The sequence below is a fragment of the Pseudophryne corroboree genome, chromosome 5 (genome assembly GCF_028390025.1).
Source record: "Pseudophryne corroboree isolate aPseCor3 chromosome 5, aPseCor3.hap2, whole genome shotgun sequence".
NCBI classification, from domain to species: domain Eukaryota; kingdom Metazoa; phylum Chordata; class Amphibia; order Anura; family Myobatrachidae; genus Pseudophryne; species Pseudophryne corroboree.
In genome coordinates, this window is record NC_086448.1 from 373,053,904 (window position 1) to 373,060,938 (window position 7,035).

Sequence of the window (7,035 nt, forward strand, 5' to 3'; positions counted from 1 at the left end):
TGTCTGTGACTGAGGAATAGGTAGTCAAGACGTGAGTATGCTTTGTGTGGGGGTGAGTAGAAGGAGTAGTCTCTATCGGAGGGGTGAAGGACCCTCCAGGAGTCGGCCAGCTGGAGATCGTGGAACAGACTTCTAACTTGTCGGTACTGACGTTGGGAAGTCCGGGGAGCATTAGAGGAAGAGTCTAAGGAAGGATACATTATCCAGTTCAAATCACCCCCCAAAACAACAACACCTGAAAGAAGAGGTTCTATTTGGGATAGGGCGAAGCGGAAAAATGAAACCTGGTCCCTATTTGGGGCATAAAGTGTAACAAATGTGTAAGGGCACATACATATTTTACAACGCACTACCAGGAGCCGACCCGGGATCGGCTTGTGGACTGATATATCAGACAGCTGGAGGGTCCTAGAGAATAGTATCGCTACACCTTTTGATTTAGAGTCTGGGTTGTTATTATAAAAGGCCTGGGGATAACGATGGTTAATCAGGGATGGGCTGCGGGCCGTGATTCTAAAATGCGTATCTTGGATCAGTGCAACATCTACTCTATCGGCCCATAGAGACCGTAAAAGGGAGGCCCTTTTCTCCGGTACATTAAGGCCCTTCGCATTGATCGATGTTATTTTGAGTCTACTAGATGACGTCATGGGAGGCAAAAGTCATAGTAGGAAGCGATGGGCCCGGATTGGTCAGAGAGAGGAAAGAGAAAAGGACAGGGAAGAAAGGGAAAGAGACAGAACAAGTAGAAAAGACAACTACAGGTTGAGTATCCCATATCCAAATATTCCGAAATACGGAATATTCCGAAATACGGACTTTTTTGAGTGAGAGTGAGATAGTGAAACCTTTGTTTTTTGATGGCTCAATGTACACAAACTTTGTTTAATACACAAAGTTATTAAAAAAATTGTATTAAATGACCTTCAGGCTGTGTGTATAAGGTGTATATGAAACATAAATGAATTGTGTGAATGTAGACACACTTTGTTTAATGCACAAAGTTATAAAAAATATTGGCTAAAATTACCTCCAGGCTGTGTGTATAAGGTGTATATGAAACATAAATGCATTCTGTGCTTAGATTTAGGTCCCATCACCATGATATCTCATTATGGTATGCAATTATTCCAAAATACGGAAAAATCCCATATCCAAAATACCTCTGGTCCCAAGCATTTTGGATAAGGGAGACTCAACCTGTATAACAATCAAAAAACCCGCAATGGGGTAGCTGATCCATCTAAGGATCAGAAACCCAAGAGGCAAAACAGCCAGGAGCGGGTAAGGGGCGAAGGAGGGAGCCTCCGCCAAAGGCATATTGGAAAATAGGAGAGAATAATGCAATAAACAATACGCTTACATATTTTTAACTAACTGTAAACCTCGTTAACATGAAGAAATCTTCAAATGGAAGGATGAAAGAAATCTTATAGTCAGGAAACAAGAGCTATCGTTAAACGGCCTGTTATATAATAGTAGGGACTGAGCCCCGTCAACAGTAAGATGTTAGGTTAAGACTCGTCAGCAGTTAGAAATTGGATCATACTGTGACCTAGAGATGTAATTTAAGAAGAACATGAACAAACAAAAGTTCACAGGTTATCGATCAGGTAGCATTTGAGTCATTGTCAGGGGGGGAGTCTTCGATTCTTTTCCTTCCGGCATTCCGTACCTCCTGTCAGGGGATTCCAGTACTCGGGGGCCGGAAAGATGGTAAGGCTGGAGTTGGGAAGTCCCAAGTCGAGTTTGCGGTAGTCCAAGACCGTTACAAAACATAGGGAGTTCGGAGTGGGAGTTGAGAGTGTGGGTTTTCCCAACAAAAGAGACTTGGAGATTGAAGGGGAAGCCCCAACGGTATTTCAGTTGGCGTTTACGGAGCTCGTCCGTTAGGGGCTTTAGGGCCTTACGCTGCTTAAGGGTGTGCCAGGACAGGTCTTGGTAGATATGGATTATTGAACCGTTAAAATCGACTCCGTCAAGTAGGCGTACTTTGCGCACGATGTCGTCTTTTTGAGTAAAATAATGCAGTCTGCAAATGACGTCACGTGGTCTATCTGCGGAGAGACCTTTTGGTTTCAGGGCTCGGTGGGCCCTGTCAAAGGTGATAATATCATTGGGATCGTTACCCAATATCTCGTTAAAAAATTTTGTGACGGCATCAATCAAGCCTGTTTGAGGGACATCTTCCGGCAGGCCCCGTACACAGATGTTGTTTCTCCTCCCTCTGTTATCCAAATCTGTTAACCGTGTTTGGAGAGAGCGGATCTCTGTCGACAGGGCCTCAATGACATTCGTCAGTGACTTCAGGAATGTGTCGGAGGAAGCATAGAAGTCCTCCAGATTCGACATCCGATCGGAGAGGTGGGAAATGTCCTGTCTCATGGTAGCCAGTTCCCGTCTCACGGTATCTTGTAGATCCTGTTTAGTGGGGAGGTTTTTCATATAGGCCAGGATATCTTGTAAATCCCTGCCTTCTGGAGGGTAGATATGAGGTGTGTCTGCACCGGAAGGGGATGTATGAGAGGCAAGCGGGGAGAGAGGGGGGTTAGAGGCAGAGGAGCTTTCTGTACATGCAGGCGAGGTGGGTTGTAAGAATGGTCTCATAGCGGACTGCAACATGGTCCCCCATGGAGGTGGTGTACCGGTCTTTTGGGAAGATTTCTTGTTCCTGGGAATCACTCAGTCAGCAACGAGGAGCTTAGATTCACTAAGGTTAGGAGAACGAGGTGGACAAAATTTGCATAACTCACATAAGAATGCCTTCAGCGGGGTGGCTCCCTGTGGGATGGCATCAACAGAACATTACGGTATCAATGGTGGCAGCAGACTAGCACGGCACTCATCCATAGCACATAACCGCTATGACATCTTAGCGGGCTAGAAAAGCATGCATCAGGAAACAACGGTTTAGCTCCGGTTGTCTGACATGGTTGAATGTTAGATTCTTATATTTGAACAGGAAAGTACATCACAGATGTAGAATCCCCTAAGGTAGCCACCGGAGGGAGTATTCTGTAAAAGCTGCAGCACAGGGTTTGTACTTGGGTCTGTCCTATGTAGTGGATGTTATGGGATAACAGGAGTGCGACCCACAATATCAGACAGAAGTGTCTATGCAGAGTGTAGGTGGTGGCAACACCGCTCCTAGGAGTCATCCTTAGTGCCTCTGCCAGCATGCAAGTCGCAGTGTAGAGGGAGTCAGGCAAGATGGCCACCGCAGTGAGGAGTTGGGGCACCAGGAGGGTGAGTAGTGAGTACCTGTATTTCCCTGTGTTTGCAGGTGGTCCACAAGGTGCTCTCCGGCCGCGCCGACTTCTGCGGGGTCTGCGATGTTCACCCGAGTGGTGGGGTTCATTTAGGAGCGTCTTCCGCGATGTATGGGCCACGGAGCCTGCCGTCTGGCCGCGCCCGAAACTCTAGGTCCCAGCTTCCGGAGGTCGTCTAGGCCGCGGATTGCGGGATGGAGCAGCCGCTTCCGCCTGCTCAGCGGCCGTATAAGGTGCACACCCAGGGTTGGGGGATCCTCAGTAGTGCCCACCGGAGTGGGGAAGGAGCTGCCAGTGCCACAAATTAGGGGGAAAAGCCGCTGTTTTACGGAGGAGCTGTGCCCGAGCACGTCCTCTCCTCAGCTCGCCAAGCCACGCCCCCGTAAATATTGTTTTAACGTTGGTCCGGGTATGTATAGCACGTAACTGGATGCCTTGTGTCTCTCCGTTGTCTGCTGAATGGGTTGCCCTTGTGAATACTACTATTTCCCATGAACTTTTTATGCACACTAAACGTAATTCTTTATTGAAATTTTATAAGATTTGGGGCTCTTGGAGGAATTCTAGATACTTCATTGATCCCATGCTTTAAAAACTGGGCATATGTGTTAATTACGATGGTATATTGTCCCTGGCACGCGCTGGTCTGTGTCCCCCCGATGCATTTCCGCACTTAAGCACGCACTTTGATATATCTGTTTCTGTTTTTTTCTTTTTTGATTACCCTGAACTACGGTGTGGATGTATTTTTATGACTGTCTGATACATGTCTCTGCAGTGAAACATTGCTGAATGGCAATATTCTTAACTGATGACTGAAAACTATGAAAAGCACAAATATGGTTTTGTAACTGTTTATTTGAAATGTTAAATGTAATGTTATATAAAACAATAATAAAAATACCTGATTTAAAAAAAAATTACCAGATTAAATAATATGACAGATGATGGTCATAAATAGTTTATCATGATTATTAAAACGTCACAGAAACAACTTCATCTCAAAGTCCACAGTGAGTCCATTAGGGGTTGGGATATTAGGATAAACATGCTTTTAATTTTCATCCTTGATAATCTTACATCCCTATCATTAGTCCTCCAGTAAGGATGTGCCACTTGGATACCACAGAAAGAAACTAGATGTTTAATGTCACATTGTTGGATTTTCTTGAAATTAAGGACACATTATGCGTCTCAAGGCTCTTCTTTATATTCCTTACATGTTCATATAATCTTTCCTTTAACATTTTAGTGGTCTTTCCTACATACTGGCTCCCACATCAACATCCTAATAAATATATGCAGTACTTGGTTTTACATGTTATGAAGTCTCTTATTTCATATACTTTATTTGTTTGAGTGGATGTGTATTCTGTGATCTTAGATTCTTTATGTTTACACACCTGACACATACTGCATGTGCTACATCTATAGAACCCCTTGGATTTGATATACTCCATGGGGTGGGTGTTGAGGTGACACTCCTTACTATGTTATCCATTATGTTCCTTGCTTTTCTAGATATAAAGCGTGGAAGTCTATCTAATTGGCATCTAAGGAGTGGGTCAGAGTCCCCCAATGTTTGTTAATAATGCCCTCAATTTGCTTATGGTGATTACTGTACTGTCTGATAAAGGGGACCTCAAAACCTTTCGATTTTGGTTTATATTCCCTTCTTGTTTGGATCATTTCCGTTCTATTCACATTGGCCCCTTTTAACTTTATCAACATTATCAACATATCCCTTAGAGATAAATTGTGCTTTTAAATTCTCTGCCTGTATGTAATAGACCTCCAGCTCCGTACAATTTCACCTAATTCTCTGGAATTGGCTGTTTGGAATACTCTAATACAGACAGACTGGTGTGGTCAAATACCAATACCTGAATAAAAATAAAATGCTTTAATAATTTCTCATTAAAAATATTAATAAGGAGTTCAAGTAATGCTGATATGTGTTAATCAATAACACTGTGAAAATATAGAGAAAAAAATATATAGATCTATATAATTTATAGTAAAAATACTATCATGTAGGTCGAATTGGGTATATCTGTGGTCACGTATTGATCACAATGTGGTTATAATCTTATACTGTGAGAAGTATGACCATCATTTTGTGCTGCATAGATCCCAAATGGAAAATTTTTTGCAGATAGCTGAATCATAGGTCACAACCGAGATACCAAAGAATGCTCATTAGTAGTGACAAATCAAAAGGCGGCAATTACTTGCAGTACCAGGGTTTTCCAAGGAGGTCTCCCATCCACGTACTGACCTGGCCCTCCACTGCTTGGCTTCCAAGATCAGATGAGATTGGGCATCTCCAGTGCGGTATGTCTGCAGATTTTATGCTTGCCTATGTTGTCACTCTGTTATTCGATATACAGATGAGCATAAGGGTTAATAAGTACTCACAGTGAGTATGGCTTATATGAACCACATGTATGAGTGCTGAGAGAGATGGTTATTTGATATGTGGAAAAACTAATTTTTATCACATTAAATACCACAGCATGAAATTTGTACTCAATAACCACTCTTAGGATACCTACTAAGAAGAGATGGTTAGTCCGCTATTGAGAATATATTTTCGCAGTGTTATTGATTAACACATATCAGCATTAATTGAACTTATTAATATTTTTAATAAGAAATTATTAAAGCATTTTATTTTTATTTAGGTATTGGTATTTGACCACACCAGTCTGTCTGTATTAGAGTGCTCCCTAATTAGAGTCTTCTACCTTCTCTTCTTCCCTGTGTTCATATTGATACTCTCTGACTCAAGGGAGCACCACTGATGGTAACCAGAGATACACAATACAGAGGATCATAGTATCTTATGTGTATGGTTCCCCAATTGAGGAGCTAATCCTTGGATACAATATCAGTCTTACAGACAACTACAACACATATACAAATATTTTCAACCTGTGCGGTTTCCACTATTGTTCTTTGTTAAACCTGTTTGGAATACTCCTAAACCAATTATAGTGATGATTACTTGTGTAATCTATGAAAGAATTGCAATTAGTACTCTTCACAAAATTCTTAGTTTTCAATTGGTTGTTTTCCACATATAGAGACAAATCAATTACCTGTACTGCAGTGTCACTGATATTGAATGTGAGTACAATATTCAGACTATTATTATAGAGATGTTCACAGAATGCATTCAGCGAGGTCTGGTCCCTATCCCAAATGAACAATACATCATCTATGTAACGTCACCATGTCACCAGGCTGGCCCCGAACTGGTGGCCACTCCATACCGCACCAGCTCCCAGTGTGTCATAAATAAGTTGGTATAACTCAGGGGCCAGCCTGGTGCCCATGGCAATACCCGTAAGTTGTAAAAAGAAGTCATTATCAAACCAAAATAAGTTATTTTCCAATATCAATGCTATACCCTCAAATATAAAGTTTTCCTCATTTTCAGATATATTGTCTCTATCCAGAAAGAAACCTACTGCACTTAACCCTGCTTGCATCTTATTTCTGTGAATTCTTTAATTACTGCTATCGTATCTTTTAAATAAGCCGGTGTTTTTTGTACCCAGGGTTGTAATAAATGATCTAAATAGTGGGATAGGTTTCACAGAACTGTGTTTGTACCTATGGGTCATCTGGGGGTTTCTCTTTATTTTTATATATCTTGGGCAATACATATATCACAGGTATAGATGGATGGTCAATTTTCATATAGTCCTGTACAGACTGTGATGATACCTTTAGATGTATATATGCTCAAAAGGTTTCAAGT

At 41.9% G+C, this 7,035-nt stretch overlaps 1 pseudogene; it reads right to left on the reverse strand.

Annotated features, from left to right (window-relative positions):
- Positions 1-5,497: 5,497 nt before the first annotated feature.
- On the reverse strand, positions 5,498-5,617 carry LOC134931607 (5S ribosomal RNA; annotated as a pseudogene).
- Between the last annotated feature and the right edge of the window lie 1,418 nt (positions 5,618-7,035).